This window comes from Capra hircus, chromosome 3 (assembly GCF_001704415.2).
Source record: "Capra hircus breed San Clemente chromosome 3, ASM170441v1, whole genome shotgun sequence".
Taxonomy (NCBI): domain Eukaryota; kingdom Metazoa; phylum Chordata; class Mammalia; order Artiodactyla; family Bovidae; genus Capra; species Capra hircus.
The window spans coordinates 53,767,935-53,788,962 of record NC_030810.1 but is presented as its reverse complement, the minus strand read 5'-3'; positions in this window follow the sequence as shown (position 1 = coordinate 53,788,962).

Below are 21,028 nucleotides of genomic sequence, written 5' to 3'. Positions count from 1 at the left end.
CCAGCCCTGCATGCTGTCTTGATTGTTGAGGAGGAGTCCACTTCCTAGAGCGTAGTCCTCATCTTACCTCTGCCTGTCTGGGAAAGGGCTTCATATAAACTTGCTGACTGCAGTCTGCTGAACAGCATTCTCAGATTAATGGTATTCTCACTCTGTCCCTTCCTTCCTTCCTTCCTAGTCTTCAGGACTTCTTCATCACCTACAGGAGGAAATTCTAACATGTTGAATCTTGCATTTAAACTCCCCCCACATTCTATCAGGAATCAGCTTTCTAGCTTTACTATTACTGACTGTCATAAAAGAACCCTTAGTCAGCCCCACTTAATCAATCCAATTACCATCTCTGTAGAACTTCTTTGCTTTTGGATGTCTGCAATTTTCTTTGTGTCCTTTTGGGATTTGGAATCCCTCCTATGCCCCCACCCTCTAATCCCCAGTTCATCTACGGAAAGTATACTCTATTTCAAATTCTAGTTTAAACTACTTCCTGAAACTTTCCTACCAGATTACTGTATTTTTCTCACTGAAAACACAAAACAGTAACAGGAACTGAAATAATGAATCATTATTCTCTATCCGATGGCTTAGAGGGTAAAGAATACACCAGCAATGCAGGAGGCCCAGGAGACAAGGTTTTGATCCCTGGGTTGGGAAGATCTCCTGCAGGAGGAAATACCAACACACTCCAGAATTCTTCCCTGAAAAAATCCCATGAACAGAGGATCCTGGCAAGCTACAGTCCAGAGTCACAAAGAGTTGGACATGACTGAGCGACTAAGCACACACACACACACACAATCATATAGGATTCTTCATATCTCAGTTTAAAGGCTGCCTCTCAGAGTCACAGGTGATTGAACTAAAGTAGATCCCCTTGTATTATTTTCTATTTCCTATTATTCTATTTTTCTTTTTTTTTTTTGTTCTTAATATAAACCACAAACTGTTTGTTCTTGCAGTGGCAAATATGCTTCCTGAGAACAGGTGCCAGCCTGGTTTTTTTTTTTTTTTTCCTTGCTTTAGCTGCCGGTGCTTGCCATGTGGTAGAAATTCAATCAATTTTTATTGAATGAAAAGTCAGTCATCAAATTCCATTGATTCTAATTTAAAAATCCCCCTTGAATACAATATTCCTTTCCATTACTGCTTTCTCTTATTAACTGAGAAACAATGGGCAGTGGTTAAATATGCAGGCTCCGGAGTAAGATATATTGGTTTTGAATCTTATCTTCAACACACACTACCTATGGAAACTTTAAGCAAATTATTTAACAACTGTATACCTAAGTTTAACATCTGTCAAATGGAGACAATAATAACATCTGCCTTGTTATAACAGTACACATATTTAGGCGAACGATTAGCATATGAACATTATAAGCACCATCTGTTAGCTATTACACTTTCCTCATATAAACTATTATCATAGATTCCTAACTATCTCTAATATCTTTACTGCTATCTTCCAAAAAATAAATTTGATTGTATTACTCTGCTACTTAAAAATATTTAATGGTTGTGTACTATCCCCAGGATGAAGTTCAGCACTTGGCATTGAGCCCAAGGTTCTTCACGGTCCAGCCCCATTTCTTATCACTCAGACCCATGCTCCCATGTTCCATTTACTTGGGTTACTTGTCCTTCCGCAAAACTTAACAGCATGCTCTTCCCCAACTTGTCTCTTGCCTCATGTCCTTATCTCTGCCTCAATGCTCCTTGCGCTTTGCAAATGGGCAAAGTCTTAGTCATTCTCCATCCCTCTCTGAACACCCAGTTTTAATATTGCCTGCTCAGTAAAACCCTTTGTGACTCTTCTTAACAATTACAGCAACAGTACAAATAATGACAGCAGCTAAGCTTTTTGAGTACTTACCACATGCAAGTCACTATTCTTCAGAGTATCCCATTTTATCTTTTTAATGACCTATGAGATAGGGCTAATGCTAGTCTCCATTATACAAATAGAAAACCTAGAATTAGAGAAGTTAAATGAAATTAACAATTTTTCTATAACTAGAACATTAATATACTTTCATTATAGTTCTAGAACACTGTTACACTATTAATTATTTAAGTGGCTGCTCTCTGCCTCTCTTTCTGCAAAATGAGCCCTTTGTAACTAAGAACGATGTTATTCAACATTTTATTAATATCTGTGGGGCTTGCTGTGATGCTTGGCACATGGTAGGTAGTCAGAAAATGACTTCTCTTGCTTGAATTGTGTTTTCACTAAGATCTCCAAGATCAGTTTTAGACAATTTTCTCTAATAATGTCTAAAGTTAATTTTGAATCTTGGAGCTTGGCTTAAAATGGCTTTACTGACTTTTTTTTTTTTTTTTGAAGTAAATAATTATAAACCCCCTGTAAGGAAGGGATGAAGAAAACAAGAGAGAGCTACATGGGGCATTGCAATTTGTTTTACTTATGTGAAAATCAACGTATATTTCAAGTGATAAAAAGTTCCAACTGTGAAAAGAAATGAAATGTAAACAAAGCATTCATATTCATTTTGTGGTCCAAACAAAAGGAGCAAAAAAGCATTTTATTTTGATCAAATTCATTCTGAGATCTCTACAGGTAATGATGCCTTAAACCAATTCTTATTTTGTATTCTTTGAAACAATAAAATGTAGTTATAGAAAGTTATTGACATAATAACTATATATGATGGATACATCTGTATTCAAAACAATTTATCTCTTATTGGCACAGGGAAAGATTGGGCTTTTTCATCAGAACACACACATGTTCAGTGGTCAGTCATGTCCAACTCTTTGTGATCCTACAGACTGTAGCCTGCCAGACTCCTCTGTCCTTGGGATTCTCCAGGCTAGAATGCTGGAATGGGTTGACATTTACTTCTCTAGGGATCTTCCCAATCCAGGGACTGAATCCCCATCTCCTGCACAACAGGTGGATTCTTTTGCAACTGTTTCATCAGAACAGACAGATAAAATTTTAAATTCTGTGAAATACCTAATTTATGTGAAAATTTCACTTTTTTGCTAAAATATGCCACTGCAGAGAGGTGTCTGGCAAAGTGAAGCATAAATTAACTTTATTTATTTTACTGTTCTCAAGGATAGAAATATTAGAAGTACTAATTTGAATTTTGTAAGGGCTTCCCTGGTGGCTCAGAGGTTAAAGCGTCTGCCTGCAATACGGGAGACCTGGGTTCGATCCCTGGATCGGGAAGTTCCCCTAGAGAAGGAAATGGCAACCTACTCCAGTATTCTTGCCTGGAGAATCCCATGGATGGAAGAACCTGGTGGGCTATAGTCCATGGGGTCGCAAAGAGTCGGACACGACTGAGCGAGCTCACTTCACTTCCATGAAGTCATAAAAAATAACAAGAACATTGAAAAGAATCAGCTTTATTAATTAAGCAAAACTCAGGAAGGCAGTAGAAGTACACTTAACTGAAGTACAGTTATAAATGAAATTACCAGAATAATTTTTGACTCCTTAGACCCACAATTTTGTCTAATTGGGGCAGGCAAAGAAAAAACTAAATAACTTGCTAGAGACAGGGATTGGGGTTGACTATAAAGGATAGGGAAAAGTCAATGTAACTATTGACTGAGTACTTGTTGTATATCAGACACTCAGCTAGGGGCTTTAGCATGTCCATATATGCAATTTCTCATAAAGCGGTGGTGGTGGTTTAGTTGTCCACTTGTTTCCAACACTTTCCACCAGGGTCCTCTGTCCATGGGCTTCCCCAGGCAAGAATACTGAAGTGTGTTACCATTTCCTTCTCCAGGGGATCTTCCCAACCCAGGAATCAAACCCAGGTCTCCTGAATTGCAGGTGGATTCTTTACTGACCAAGCTACAAAGGAAGCCATCTCATAAACTAGGCATTATTATTATTAGCTCCATTTAATATATGAAAATACCCAAGCTTAGAAGAACTATATAACTTGGCCAAAGAGACATAGGTAGTAATAACTAGTTGAGACCAGGACTGACTCCAAGGGCTGTACTTTTAACGATTAGGTCATAACAGAGTCAAGAGGCCAAAAGGTGGCCTCTAGAGGTTCTATGTTCAGCTTTGAAGTGAAAAGTGAAAGTGTTTGTTGCTCAGTCGTGTCTGACTCTCTGCAACCCCATGAACTGTAGCCCTCCAGGCTCCTCTGTCCATGTAATTCTCCAAGCAGGAATACTGGAGTGGGTAGCTATACCCTTCTCCAGGGGATCTTCCCCATCCAGGGACCAAACCTGGGTCTCCTGCTTTGCAGACAGATCCTTTACCATCTGAGCTACAAGGGAAGCCCACGTTCAGGTTCCAGTTCAGTTCAATTCGGTCGCTCAGTCGTGTCCGACTCTTTGTGACCCCATGAATCACAGCACGCCAGGCCTCTGTGTCCATCACCAACTCCTGGAGTTCACTCAAACTCATGTCCATCAAGTTGGTGATGCCATCCAGCCATCTCATCCCCTGTCATCCCCTTCTCCTCCTGCCCCCAATCTCTCCCAGCATCAGGGTCTTTTCCAATGAGTCAACTCTTCGCATGAGATGGCCAAAGTATTGGAGTTTCAGCTTTAGCATCAGTCCTTCCAATAAAAACCCAGGAGTGATCTCCTTTAGAATGGACTGGTTGGATCTCCTTGCAGTCCAAGGGATTCTCAAGAGTCTTCTCCAACACCACAGTTCAAAAACATCAATTCTTCGGTGATCAGCTTTCTTCACAGTCCAACTCTCACATCCATACATGACTACTGGAAAAACCATAGCCTTGACTAGATGGACCTTTGTTGGCAAAGTATTGTCTCTGCTTTTGAATATGCTATCTAGGTTGGTCATAGCTTTCCTTCCAAGGAGTAAGCATCTTTTAAATTCATGGCTACAATTACCATCTGCAGTGATTTTGGAGCCCCCCAAAATAAAGTCTGACACTGTTTCCACTGTTTCCCCATCTATTTGCCATGAAGTGATGGGACCAGATGTCATGATCTTCGTTTTCTGAATGTTGAGCTTTAAGCCAACTTTTTCACTCTCCTCTTTCACTTTCATCAAGAGGCTTTTTAGTTCCTCTTCACTTTCTGCCATAAGGGTGGTGTCATCTGCATATCTGAGGTGATTGATATTTCTCTCGGCAATCTTGATTCCAGCTTGTGTTTCTTCCAGTCCAGCGTTTCTCATGATGTACTCTGCATAGAAGTTAAATAAGCAGGGTGACAATATACAGCCCTGACGTACTCCTTTTCCTATTTGGAACCAGTTTGTTGTTCCATGTCCAGTTCTAACTGTTGCTTTCTGACCTGCATATAGGTTTCTCAAGAGGCAGGTCAAGTGGTCTGGTATTCCCATCTCTTTCAGAATTTTCCACAGTTTATTGGGATCCACACAGTCAAAGGCTTTGGCATAGTCAATAAAGCAGAAATAGATGCTTTCCTGGAACTCTTGCTTTTTTGATGATCCAGTGGATGTTGGCATCTTGATCTCGGGTTCCTCTGCCTTCTCTGAAACCAGCTTGAACATCCATCAGTAGTATTTTATGGTGGTTCTATTTAAGATAATTAGATTCAACATAAGAAATTCAACAAATAGGCCATTGCGAAAAGTATATCTAGTTAAGACTGATAACTGTTGGTCTTGGGGACCTTGGAAAGGACTCCATATTTTAGGTATGCTTCTTAGACAATAAAGAAATTAACTGCACAAACAGGAATTTGAAGGTGTACATACAGAATCATATAATTTTTGATAGGTATAGAAGCTTACTGTCAAAACCATTATAAGGATACAGTCTTGACAAAATTCTCAAAAATCTCCTGAGGAGGTAGTTTACAACCTTCTTAAAAAACATTAGGATAATGAATTTCTTTTGATATCTATCTTAAATTTATCAGATTCAAATTAAACCCCCTAATTTCCTTGAGTATAAACGATGACCGTTTGCTCATCCATGTACATTCAAGGAAGCTATATAAAATACTGAGTACCTGGCAGAGATGCAGTGACATTTGAGTGAATTCAGGCTCATAACTGAAGGTAATCTTTAGGTTGGTGAAATATTTTGTAAGTCTCAAGGAATTTCTCAGAATTATCTCAAGGTCTGGGTAATCTATATTTATAGATTATTCATGCCCCTTCACTTTTTTCCTTCTCCCTTGGCTGACTGCCCCATACAATGGCTTTGCTTATTTGCAGTTCAAATCTATCCATCTTGCTATGTGTTAGCTGATGTGGTTAAAAATATCTGTTAGTAGTTAAAACAATCTAGGTCAACCCTACAGCTCAGACAGTAAAGAATCTGCCTGCAATGCAGGAGACCCAGGTTCAATCCCCAAGTCAGGAAGATCCTCTGGAGAAGGGAATGGTAACCCACTCCAGTATTCTTGCCTGGAGAATTACATGGACAGAGAGGATCCTGGCAGGCTACAATCTGTGAGGTCACAAAGAGTTGGACACAACTGAGCGACTGACACTACTATGGTAATTAAAATGATACTTAATAAAAATAAAATTATATATCACACATAGAATTATCATTTTATAATGTCCCCACTTTTTCGTACTAACAGACTCATTTTGCTTTCTTTGACATACCATGCCACTTTCTTTTATTTTTTAAAATTTATTTAATTATAGGATTATTTTTAATTTTTAATTCATTAATGTAATATTAATTTTATTTATCTATTTAGCTGTGCTGAGTCTTAGTTATAGCACACAGGATCTTCCTTTGTTTTGGCATGGAGGGTCTTTTAGTTGCAGCATGTGGGATTTTTAGTTGCAGCATGCAAACTCTTAGTTGAGGCACATGGAATCTAGTTCCTGGCTCAGGGATCAGTCTCTGGGTCCCCTGAATTGGGAGTTCAGAATCTTAGCCCCCAAGTTACTTCCTTTTAGATTAATTCACTGAATTTGGGTCTTCACCAATTGTCATTTTTGTTTTGTAAGAATAACCTAGTCTGTAGTTTTCATTGATGTGTTTTATCTTTTTTTTGAATAGGATTTATTTCTTCTAAAAGTTTCAGGTTCATAGCAAAATTGAGTGGAAGTAAAGTTCCCTTATATTTTCTGTCCCCTTCCCTGCTCCATGTATACCTGCTTCTCCACTACTGACATATCACAGTGGTACATTGGCTATAATTGATGTAACTATATTAACACACAAAGCCCATAATTTACATTAGGGTTCATTATTGGTATTATACATTCTATGGGTTTGGACAAATGAATTATGACATGTGTTTTTTTTTTTTTTTTTTTACAATGTAGTATCATATAGAACAGCATGAAAAGGCAAAAACAGTATGAAAAGGCAAAGAGATAGGACGCTGAAAGATGCACTCCCCGGGTTGGTAGGGGCCAATATGCTATTGGAGATTAGTGGAGAAATAACTCCAGAAAGAATGAAGAGGCAGAGCCAAAGCAAAAACAACACCCTGTTGTGGATGTGACTGGTGATAGAAGCAAAGTCCAATGCTGTAAAGAGCAATATAGCATAGGAACCTGGAATGTTAGGTCCATGAATCAAGGCAAATTGGAAGAGGTCAAACAGGAGATGGCAAGTGTGAATGTCAACATTTTAGGAATCAGCAAACTAAAATGGACTGGAATGGGTGAATTTAACTCAGATGACCATTACATCTACTACCATGGGCAAGAATCCCTTGGAAGAAATGGAGTAGCCATCATAGTCAACAAAAGAGTCTGAAATGCAGTTCTTGGATGCAATCTCAAAAATGACAGAATGATCTCTGTTCATTTCCAAGGCAAACCATTCAATATCACAGTAATCTAAATCTATGCCCCAACCAGTAATGCTGAAGAAGCTGAAGTTGAATGGTTCTATGAAGACCTCCAAGATCTTCTAGAACTAACACCCAAAAAAGATGTCCTTTTCACTATAGGGAACTGGAATCCAAAAGTAGGAAGTCAAGAAATACCTGGAGTAACAGGAAAATTTGGGCTTGGAATACAGAATGAAGCAGGTCAAAGGCTAGCAGAGTTTTGCCAAGAGAAAGCACTGGTCATCGCAAACACCCTCTTCCAACAACACAAGACTCTACATGTGGACATCACCAGATGGTCAATACCAAAATCAGATTGATTATATTCTTTGCAGCCAAAGATGGAGAAACTCTGTACAGTCAGCAAAAACAAGACTGGGAGCTGACAGTGGCTCAAATCATGAACTCCTTATTGCCAAATTCAGATTGAAATTGAAGAAAGTAGGTAAAACCACTAGTGAAACTATTGTCTCACTGCCCTAAAAGTTCTTTGTACTCTGCCGATTCATCCCTCCCTCCCCCAGTTGCTGGCAATTACTAATCTCTTAAAAGTCTCTGTGGTTTTGCCTTTTTAGAATGTTGTATAGTTTGAAGTATATATTGATTGTATGCAGTGTTTAAAAATTTGCTTTTCATTTAGTAATATACATTTAAGATTCTTTCATGTCTTCTCATGGCTTGATAGCTAATTTATTGAATATTTTCAGCACTGAATGATACTCCACTGTGTGGATGTACCACAATTTATTTATCCATTCACCTACTGAAGGATATCTTGGTTGTTTCCAAGTTTCAGCAATTATGAATAAAGCCATCATAAACATTCACATACAGGATTTGCTATGGACATAAGCCTTCAGCTCATTTGGATAAATAAAATACTAGGGAGCACAGCTGCTGAGCTGTGTGGAAAATGCATTAAATTTTGTAAGAAACTGTCAAACTGCTTCCAAAGTAATTGTTTTTGCATTCCCACCAGCAGTATGTGAGATTTCCTGTTGCTCGACAACCTTGCTAGCATTTGGCATTGTTAGTTTTGGGATTTTGGCCATGCAGATGGTGACTGCAGCCATGAAATTAAAAGACACTTACTCCTTGGAAGAAAAGTTATCATCAACCTAGATGACATATTCAAAAGCAGAGACATTACTTTGCTGACTAAGGTCCGTCTAGTCAAGGCTATGGTTTTTCCAGTAGTCATGTATGGATGTGAGAGTTGGACTGTGAAGAAGGCAGAGCGCCGAAGAATCGATGCTTTTGAACTGTGGTGTTGGAGAAGACTCTTGAGGGTCCCTTGGACTGCAAGGAGATCCAACCAGTCCATTCTGAAGGAGATCAGTCCTGGGTGTTCTTTGGAAGGAATGATGTTAAAGCTGAAACTCCAGTACGTTGGCCACCTCATGCGAAGAGTTGACTCATTGGAAAAGACTCTGATGCTGGGAGGGATTGTGGGCAGGAGGAGAAGGGGACGTCAGAGGATGAGATGGCTGGATGGCATCACCAACTCAATGGACGTGAATCTGAGTGAACTCTGGGAGTTGGTGATGGACAGGGAGGCCTGGTGTGCTGTGATTCATGGGGTCGTAAGAATTGGACACGACTGAGTGATTGAACTGAACTGAACTGAATAGGTGTATATTGGCATCTCATTGTTGTTTTAATTTTCATTTTTCTGATAACCTATGATGTGGAGCACCTTCTCATATGCTTATTTTCCACCTGTGTATCTTTTCTAGTGAGGTGTCTGTTTAGGTCTTTTGCCCATTTTAAACTCTGGTATTCGTTTTCTTATTTTCTTTCTATATTTTGGCTAACAGTCCTTAACACATGTATCGTTTTCAAATATTTTCTCCTATTTTATATTTTTAATATAAAACTTTCCCATGATTTCTTCAGTTACTCTTTTCCCCAGCTGATACTCTTTATTGTTTAAATTTCTTTGAAACCTCATTTATTTACATGTTTATCCAAAATACATTCATTGATCACTTTTTACTTATTATGTCCTAGATCATGGGAATACAAGATGAAGAAGGCATGTTCCTTGGCATTGAGGAGTGCAATCAGCTCATCATTAAAGACAATAAAACAATTGCTGCAATAGAAATACATGTAGGGTGTTATGTCAGCAAAAGACAACTGTGATTCTCCTGGGAAAAAAATAGGGTTAAATGAATGACAACAATAGGAGCAATAATAGCTGAGATTTATTCAGGAAGTTCTTAACTTGTACCTGGCAGTATAGCCAAGAGTGTTATGTACATTGTCACATTTAAAGCTGACAGTAACTCTGTGAGGCTTATATACTTTAATCTCATTAAATTAAGATTTCAGTTCAATGAAGGACAACATGGACCAAGTTGAAAGACCAATGACAGGAGGGGTAGAATATATCTGCAATGTCTAAAGCCAGTAAAGGGTAAAGTATCCTTTCTTTGCGGGAGTGCCTGCAAACAAACAAGGAAAAGTTAGAAAACACAAGTGTAAAATGGGTGAAGCATATGAACATGTGATTTACAAAAGAGAAACTCTAAATGGTTAACAAGCATATGAACACATGCTCCAAAGCATTAGTACTTAGAGAAATGCAAATACATATTAAAACAATCTGTTTTACCCCTATTAGAATGGGGGATAAAAGGAGAGAGAGAGAAATGGGGAAATGCCAAGTGGGGCATAGGAATGCTCTTGCATTGTTGGTAGTAGTCTAGATGGAGCACCAATTTTGGAGAGAAATCTGGTTTTGCTGTGTAAAATTAAATACATATGTCTTTCCCTAGTGGTTCTACTCCTCCTTGTTGCTCACAGAATCCTAGCTTTTATTGGAAGCAGTGTTACCAGCCACCAGGGACAACTAGTGATTGATCTTGCTTACTGTTCGGAGAAGGCGATGTCACCCCACTCCAGTGCTCTTGCCTGGAGAATCCCAGGGACGGGGGAGCCTGGTGGGCTGCTGTCTATGGGGTCACACAGAGTCGGACATGACTGAAGTGACTTAGCAGTAGCAGTAGCAGTTGCTTACTGTTAGCCCTATGTCCCTTTATCATGACCAAGCCTTGGATAATCACAAGTCAGAGGAAGTCTGCTAGGAGGCTATTAAAATAGTCTTTCTTGATATGCAAGGATATGATATTTGGAGCTTCAGAAGTTATCCTACTGTGAAAAACAAACCCGAATCCCAAAGTCAGTATGCTGAGATGGCAGAACAAGAAGATTCTTTGTCTTGGAAAAGCTCACTGTGTTTGCAAACTGACCTTGAAACCACCTTTCAGTGGACTGCTTGTCTTTCCAGGTAATTGAATATCCTTAAGGTTTCAATCACTTTCGGTGGGAATTTCTGTTGCTTTTGGGCAAAATTATCCATGCTGCTGTAATGCTCAGTTGTTTGTTGAGTGAATAAACACTGGTTGTCATAATTATCACAGAGCAAACTGTTCTTAGTCTCTATTTCTATAATGAGAGGTTTAAAAAGTGACAAAAGATTGCCCATGCAGCCCAATATAAGAAAAAAACAAAGATATCTAAAAAAAAATGGGGGGAAGATCTAAATAGACATTATTCTAAATGTCTATTGACAGATGGCCAACACATACAAAGATGCTCAACATCACTAATTATTGGAGAGATGCATATCAAAACTACAGTGAGCTATCACCTCACACTGGTCAAAATGGCCACCATCAGAAAGTCAACAAATAATAAATGCTAGAGAGGGTATGGAGAAAAATACACTGTTGGCTAGAATGTAAATTGGTACTGCCGCCATGGAGAACAGTATTGAGATTCCTTAAAAAACTAAAAATAGAACTACCATATTACCCAGCAATACTTCTCTTGGGCAAATACCTGAAGAAAACTGTAATGCAAAAACATATATGTACCTCAGCGCTTGGTGCTTCCCAGGTGGCTCAGTGGTACAGTATTCCTGCCAATGCAGGGGATGCAGGTTCGATCCCTGGGTCAGGAAAATCCCCTGGAGGAGGAAATGGCAACCTACTCCAGTATTCTTGCCTGGATAATCCCATGGACAAAGGAACCTGGTGGGCAACGGTCTATGGGGTTGCAAAGAGTCAGACATGACTGAGCATGTATGCACCCCAATCTTCATTGCAGCACTATTTACCATAGCCAGAACATGGAAGCAATGTAAGTCTCCATCAACAGATGAATGGATAAAGAAGATACAGCACATTTATCAGTAGAATATTACTCAGCCACAAAAAGAACAAAATAACGCTATTTACAGCGACATGGATGGACCGAGAGATAGTCATACCGAAAGAAGTAAGTCAGACTCAGAAAGACAAATGACATATTGCTTATATGCGGAGTCTTTAAAAAAAATGAGGGTACAAATGAAGTTATTTACAAAAACAGAAGTAGAGTCAGAGATGGAGAAACCAAACTTATGGTTACCAGGGGATAAGGGGAGGAGGGGTAACTTGGGGAGATTGGGATTGACAATTTACACACTGCTGCTGCTAAGTCACTTCAGTCGTGTCTGACTCTGTGCGACCCCATAGAAGGCAGCCCACCAGGCTCCCCTGGCCCTGGCATTCTCCAAGCAAGAACACTGGAGTGGGTTGCCATTTCCTTCTCCAATGCATGAAAGTGAAAAGTGAAAGTGAACTCGCTCAGTAATGCCCGACCCTCAGAGACCCCATGGACTGAAGCCCACCAGGCCCCTCTGTCCATGGGATTTTCCAGGCAAGAGTACTGGAGTGGGGTGCCATTGCCTTCTCCAATATCCCACTACAATATAAAAAATAGATGACTACTAAGGACTTACTGTGCTTCCCTGGTGGCTCAGACAGTAGAGAATTCGCCTGCAATGTGGGAGACCTGGGTTCGATCCCTGGGTTGGGAAGATCTCCTGAAGGAGGGCATGGCAACCCACTCCAGTATTCTTGCCTGGCAAATCCCCATGAACAGAGGAACCTGGTGGGCTACAGTCCATGGGGTCACAAAAAGTCAGACATGAGAGACTAAACACACACAGGGGCTTACTGTAGAGCACAGGAAACTACTCAGTGCTCTGTAATGGCCTATGTGGGAAAAGAATGTAAAAAAAGTAAAGGATATATGTATACATAAAACTGATTCACATTGCTGTCCACCTGAAACTAACACAACGTTGTAAATCAGCTATACTCTGATAAAACTTTTTCTAAAAAGTAGCATGAAATAGTCAATGCAGCTAGCATAATACTAGAATATATTGGTGGTTATGAAAATAGATACACTAGATCCTGCATTTGTTTCCTAGGGCTGTCATTACAAATGACTACAAACTAGGTGGTTTAAAACAATAGAAGATTCCTCTCATGGTTCTGGAGTCTGTAAGTTGGAAACCAAAGTACTGGCAGAGCTGTGTTCCCTCTGAAGACTCTGGGAAAGCATGAATCCTTCCTTGCTTCTTCCTAGCTCTTGGTGGCCCCTCCCGATCCTTGGTTTTCCTTGGCTTTTAGTTGCCTTCTTCTATCATGGCACATAGCTTTCTTATCTATGTGTGTCTCTCTATGTGCTTTCCTCTTTATAAGAATAAAGGCATAAGTAATTGGACTCAGAGGTCTTCCCTAACCCAGTATGTTCTTACTTGATCACATCTGCAATGAACCTCTTTTCAAACAAATTCATATTCTCAGGTTCCAGGCATTCAAGAATTTTGGGAGGACAGTATTTAATTCACCATAGATCCAAAATACTTAAATTTCATCTACAACAGGGATATCTGAATTTTAAATCAACCATTTTATTATAACACGAAATCTTTATTTACAGCCCCTCCTATTTGCAATTTAGCTGATATAAATCTCTGTTACAAATAACACAAATGCTTATTACATAACTATTCTAAGCCAATTCTACAGTATGCTACTTTTTCCTTGAATACTGGCACATTTATGCTGATTCTTACTAAAGCATAGTCAGTCAGTCAGATCAGTTGTTCAGGCATGTCCAACTCTTTTTGACCCCATGGACTGTGGCATTCCAGGTTTCCCTGTCCATCACCAGCTCCTGGAGCTTACTCAAACTCACATCCATTGAGTTGGCGATGCCATCCAACCATCTCATCCTCTGTCATCCCCTTCTCCTCCTACCTTCAACCTTTCCCAGCATCAGGGTCTTTTCCAATGAGTCAGTTTTTCGCATCAGGTGGTCAAAGTATTGGAGTTTCATCTTTAGCATCAGTCCTTCCGATGAATATTCAGGACTGATTTCCTCGAGGATTGACTGGTTTGATCTCCTTGTAGTCCAAGGGACTAAGAGTCTTCTCTAGCACCACAGTTCAAAAGTATCAATTCTTCGGTGCTCAGCTTTCTTTATGGTCCAACTCTCACATTCATATATGACTACTAGAAAAACCAAAGCTTTGACTAGATTAACCTTTGTTGGCAAAGTAATGTCTCTGCTTTTTAATATGCTGTCTAGATTTTTCATAGCTTTTCTTCCAAGGAGCAAGTGTCTTTTAATTTCATGGCTGCAGTCACCATCTGCAGTGATTTTGGAGCTCAAGAAAATAGAGTCTGTTATGGTTTTCATTGTTTCCCCATCTATTTGCCATGAAGTGATGGGAATACCAGACCACCTGACCTGCCTCTTGAGAAACCTGTATGCAGCTCAGGAAGCAACAGTTAGAACTGGACAGGGAACAACAGACTGGTTCCAAATAGGAAAAGGAGTACGTCAAGGCTGTATATTGTCACCCTGCTTATTTAACTTATATGCAGAGCACATCATGAGAAACGCTGGACTGGAAGAAACACAAGCTGGAATCAAGATTGCCGGGAGAAATATCAATAACCTCAGATATGCAGATGACACCACCCTTATGGCAGAAAGTGAAGAGGAACTAAAAAGCCTCTTGATGAAAGTGAAAGAGGAGAGTGAAGAAGTTGGCTTAAAGCTCAACATTCAGAAAACGAAGATCATGGCATCCAGTCCCATCTTCTCATGGGAAATAGATGGGGAAACAGTGGAAACAGTGTCAGACTTTATTTTGGGGGGCTCCAAAATCACTGCAGATGGTGACTGCAGCCATGAAATTAAAAGACGCTTACTCCTTGGAAGAAAAGTTATGACCAACCTAGATAGTATATTCAAAAGCAGAGACATTACTTTGCCGACTAAGGTCTGTCTAGTCAAGGCTATGGTTTTTCCAGTGGTCATGTATGGATGTGAGAGTTGGACTGTGAAGAAGGCTGAGCACCGAAGAACTGATGCTTTTGAACTGTGGTGTTGGAGAAGACTCTTGAGAGTCCCTTGGACTGCAAGGAGATCCAACCAGTCCATTCTGAAGGAGATCAACCCTGGGATTTCTTTGGAAAGAATGATGCTAAAGCTGAAACTCCAGTACTTTGGCCACCTCATGCGAAGAGTTGACTCACTGGAAAAGACTGATGCTTGGAGGGATTGGGGGCAGGAGGAGAAGGGGACGACAGAGGATGAGATGGCTGGATGGAATCACTGACTCAATGGACACGAGTCTGAGTGAATTCCGGGAGTTGGTGATGGACAGGGAGGCCTGGCGTGCTGCGATTCATAGGGTCGCAAAGAGTCGGACACGACTGAGCAACTGAACTGAACTGATGGGACCAGATGCCATGATCTTCATTTTTTGAATGTTGAGTTTTAAGCCAACTTCTTCACTCTTCTCTTTCACTTTTATCAAGAGGCTCTTTAGTTCTTCTCTTTCTGCCATCAGGCTGGTGTCATCTGTGTATCTGAAGTCCTGATTCCAGCTTGTGCTTCATCCAGCCTGGCGTTTTTCATGGTGTACTCTGCCTAGTTAAATAAGCAGGGTGACAATATACAGCCTTCAGGTACTTCTTTCCCAGTTTGGGACCAGTTTGTTGTTCCATGTCCGGTTCTAACTATTGCTTCTTGACTGATTTCTGCCCATCAACAGAAAATTGGATTAAAGATTTACTGAGCATGGCCCTGCCCATGAGAACAAGACCTAGTTTCTGCAACAGTCAGTCTCTCCCATCAGGAAGCTTCCATTAGCCTCTTAACCCTTATCCAGTCAGAGGGCAGACAGAATGAAAACCACAATCACAGAAATCTAATCAAACTGATCACATGGACCACAGCCTTGTCTAACTCAATGAAACCATGAGCCATGCCGTGTAGGGCCACCCAAGATGGATGGGTCATGCTGGAGAGTTCTGACAAAATGTGGTCCACTGGAGAAGGAAATAGCAAATCACTTCAGTATTTTTACTTTGAGAACCCCATGAACTATTAAAGCACATTACTGCTCAAAATTTACAGACACTTAAGTGTACTAGAAGCAAGGAAGCAAACAAATAAAAGAATCACTAAAATTAAATTGGTAAGATTTTAGTTATTTAGTAATGTTGATGTCATGGTAGTTATTAATGAAGGCCTACTTACTATAGAGATGTTATTCTCTCTTCTCCACATCTGAAGGTAATCTCAAATTATAGTTTGGAAAATTACTACTCATCTGGAAATGGTAACAGTTATAAAAGTCTAATGTTGAGAAATTTGGAATTTTAATTTTTTAATATCCAGTTGTTTTATTTATGAAATTACTTCAAGAGAAATTCCCTTAGTTTTACACTTTGTGTTGATTTCAAAATAATTTTTGCTCTTTGTTCTTTCACTTATGTTTCTTAATTTTGATTTGATAAAAATAGAATTGTGATGGGCAAAGAAGCTGGATCTTATTTCCCTATTTCCCTTAAGGTCAGTGGTAAGTGCGTTTCACAGCTCTTCGTGATGGACTGACTACCAAAAGGTAATAAATTTAACAGTTTCCTAATGCAAGCTCTGGATAAAGAAGCTCTTTTACCATTATTTTATTTTACTTTCTTGTCCAGTGGATTCCATTTATTAACTTAAATATTTAAATTGACTGAAATGTTTGAGAGAAAGAGAGAAAACTGTTTGATCATTAAACTAAATTTGGCTAAATCAAGCAGTATGAATAAACCATTTCTAGCACTGAGCAGCTGCTGCTTCCAGATATAAAGAGGGGGAGGAGTATTAGTTATTCCTTTTAAAAAAAAGGGCTCATTTTTTATGATAGTAAAAGTGATATGTGCTATTTACAGAAAATTAAGAAAATTTTGTTTCCCATCTCTGCCTGGCAATTTTTCCATTTATCCTTTAATTCTAAGCTGACATGCCTCAAGAAAGCACCCCCTGACTATGTAAGACTGCCCTAGGACATGATGATGTCACTTACTTCTTCTTTGTTGAACTTACTACTATAGAATTATTAGTTATTTGTATAATTGTTAAATATCTGCCTTCCTCACTATGTCTAAGTTCCACGAGGGCAGGGGTCATGTCAAGTTTATTCCCATCTGCAGTCTCAGCTCCTAGCACATTCTCCAGCACAGAGTAGATGCTCAATGAATAACTGCTGAGTGAATGAACAGATAAATGTATATTGAACACCCACAATCTCAATACCCAGGACTAAAAATTGCTAATATTTTAGCAGGCTTTCTTCTTATTTTCATCTATTTTTAATATGGTTGAGAGATTATGCTATATACATTTTTTTCACTCTTTTAATGATCATTTATTTTAATTAAAGAGCTATGTAAATCCATAATAAAAAATTTCAAGTAATACTGAAGAATGGAGAGTAAAAGCCCTCTATGATCCCAATCTTCATTCTCAGATTTCCAGAGTAGAATAACCACTGTTCACAGTTTTAAGTACCTGTAGTAGTTTCCTAATGTTGCTCTAACTAACTACCATGGACTCAGTGGCTTAAAATAATCAAGTTTATCCTCTATGATCCCAATCTTCATTCTCAGATTTCCAGAGTAGAATAACCACTGTTCTCAGCTTTAAGCACCTGTAGTAGTTTCCTAATGTTGCTCTAACAAACTACCATGAACTCAGTGGCTTAAAATAATCAAGTTTATCATCTTCTATTTCTGGAGGTCATATGTTCAGAATGAGTTGATAGAGCTGAGTTTCTTTTGCAGGTACCAGGGGAGAATCCATTTCCTTGCCTTTGCCAGCTTCTTGTGAAGTTGCTCACATTATTTGGCTGGTGGCCCTTCATCACCCTGTATAAAGCCTCTGTCTTCACATCTCCCTCTCTTCTCTGATCCTCTTGCCCCCTTCTTATAAGGACCCCTGTAATTATAAAGGGCCAATCCAAATAATTCAATATAATCTCCCCAATTCAATATTCTTTAAAAAGTTATTTATTTGTCCATATCAGGTGATAGTTGCAGAATGCGGGATCCTCAGTCTTCACTGCAGCACGTGAGATCTTTAGTTGCAGCATGTGAATTCTTGTTGCTGCATGTGGGATCAAGTTCCTTTACCAGGGATGGAGCCCAGACCCCCTGCATTGGGAGATCAGTCTTAGTTCACTGGACCACCAGGGAAGTCCCTCAAGATTCTTGACCACATTTACAAGTCCCTTTTGTCACATGAGGTAAACACATTCACAGGCTCTAGGGAGTCATTATTTTGCCTACTGCAGTACACTTCTAGCAATTTCTGTAAAACACACAACTTCACCCTGCCCTCTATGCCACTCCAGTAACTCCCAAAGAGAAACTTTCAGAATATATCACACTTCACTAAACATGGTATAATTAAAATATTTATTAAAATGTCCTTGAGACTCCATAGACTCTCATAAGATATTTAATGAATAAAGGAAATGAGCAAAAATCATATGAATGAAATCAGTTGATCTTGCAGAAAATTCTTAACTCACAGACAACTAAATTTTATCAATTAGCTCTGTACCAACAGAACCAGGGGCTTCCTGAATGACAAGGGAGGTCTCTATTACTATTAAAATATGAAGTCGTACATCACTAAAGTATTCAACATGACTTTCTGTTTAGGTCATAATGGCCTTTTAATGACAATACAGGATTTCAAAAAATGAGACTTTGAAGGGCAGGTGCTCTACTGCTGCATTAAAACAATGAAATTCTGTATTATTTCTGAAGCTTGTGAGAAGGTGATGAGTTGGAAACTGATTACAGCATAACAAACTATTATTAAATGGCTCACTGGAAGTAGGAAAGAAGAGTGTTTGAGGCCAAACTGAAATGGAATTTAAGGTGGTGAAAGAAAAATAGTACTAGGAAATGATATAACTATACTGGAAAGAAATGATTTTGCTTTACTTTAATTGATTTTTTCTATTGTATTTTATAATGTATCTAATATTCTTTTATCAAATATTGTTTTGCCCAAAGAACTATTATGACTGCTGGATACAGAATGTTTCCAGCAAATTCTTGTGGTGCTGATTATCGCAGCAAACAGACTTGCCTGTAGCAATTAAACTATATAGTATAAAACACATTGAAAAATCTCTCAGGGACCATATTCTGATCCTGATTAAATTTATTCTTTCCACTCATTTTATTTTGTAACAAAATTTACTTAGTAGGCACAGAAGTATTTATTATAATAAGTTAATGCAAGTCTGTCTTCCAAATTGCTCTGGGTAAACATTTAAACCAGAGCTCACTTGTATTACTATATGAGTCCTAAACCTAGTCCACTTCCTATGAGTCTTATTTTAAAAAAAAGACTATGCATTTAGATTATGCATATTTGAAAGTCAAATATCTAAAAGTCATCGTTGATACTGTCCCCTCTCCTGCTTCATAAATGTAAATCTGTCATCATGTCTTGTTGCTTGTAATCTTAAAATTCTTATTGGTTCTCTCCGTTTTTCATCATCTTTACTTTTACCACTCTGGTCTAAGCTACCATGGCCTGGACAGTAACAGTGGCTTCCTCAGTTCTCTAACTGCAGCCCTACTCCTTTTTGGAGACAGCATGATCTTTACCATTCTGAAGCTTTCTATGAATCTGACCCCCAAAGATTTGAAGGGAGCTGGCACCTGCCTAGCAATGCAGTTTCATTTTACAGCACTCTCTCTTTTGTTCTTGAACCGCATGCACAAGGTTATAAGTGATTAAAGAGCTCCCATCACTTCATGGGAAATAGATGGGGAAACAGTGGAAACAGTGTCAGACTTTATTTTTTTGGTCTCCAAAATCACTGCAGATGGTGATTGCAGCCATGAAATTAAAAGACGCTTACTCCTTGGAAGAAAAGTTATGACCAACCTAGATAGCCTATTCAAAAGCAGAGACATTACTTTGCTGACAAAGTTCCGTCTAGTCAAGGCTATGGTTTTTTCCAGTGATCATATATGGATGTGAGAGTTGGACTGTAAAGAAAGCTGAGCGCCGAAGCATTGATGCTTTTGAACTGTGGTGTTGGAGAAGACTCTTGAGAGTCCCTTGGACTGCAAGGAGATCCAACCAGTCCATCTTAAAGGAGATCAGTCCTGGGTGTTCATTGTAAGGACTGATGCTAAAGCTGAAGCTCCAATACTTTGGCCACCTCATGTGAAGAGTTGACTTATTGGAAAAGACCCTGATGGTGGGAAGGATTGGGGTCAGGAGGAGAAGGGGATGACAGAGGATGAGATGGTTGGATGGCTTCACCAACTCGATAGACATGAGTTTGGATAAACTCCAGGAGTTGGTGATGGACAGGGAGGCCTGGCGTGCTGCGATTCATGGGGTTGCAAAGAGTCGGACACGACTGAGAGACTGAACTGAACTGAAGGGAGGGACAAGAGGGGTACATGTATACTTATAGTTAATTCACATTGTTGTACAGCAGAAAGCAACACAACATTGTAAAGCAGTTATCCTCTGATTAAAAGAAAATAAGACAAGCTCCCCTCTTCCATAGGTTCTATGCAAGAGCTATTTCCTCTGCCTTGAAAACTTTTCCCTTCCTTTAATCTTTGCCTCAAGAACTCATTAATTTCAGTTCAGCTAATTTTCTCATGGAAACTTAACCTGATTTTTCTTACAAGGTTGTGTCTCCTACTAGGAACTCTCTTGTTAAGACTTTTACATTTGTAAAAGTAGAAGCTTAAATGCCTCTACTATGAATGCCTGCCTCCCTTGGACTGTAAGTTCCATAAGGATAGAGACTTGCTCAGGTTTTGCTCTCTCTTCTATTACCTGTGACTAGGACAATGCCTGGTACAAAACTGGTGTTATAAATATCAACTGAATGAATGAATAACACAATAGTGTTCTTGGTGCAGAAAAGAGAAGAGAGAAAAAGAGAACTAAAAAGAAGATATGGTAGGGGTGTAATTAAGAGAAAAGAATAAGAATAAACTATGGTTCAACACAAGATTCAGTTGAGTCAGTTTGAGTTATCACTCGATTGAAGAAAAACAGCATGGATAAATGAAACATTAATTAAAAAAATACATGCATTCTA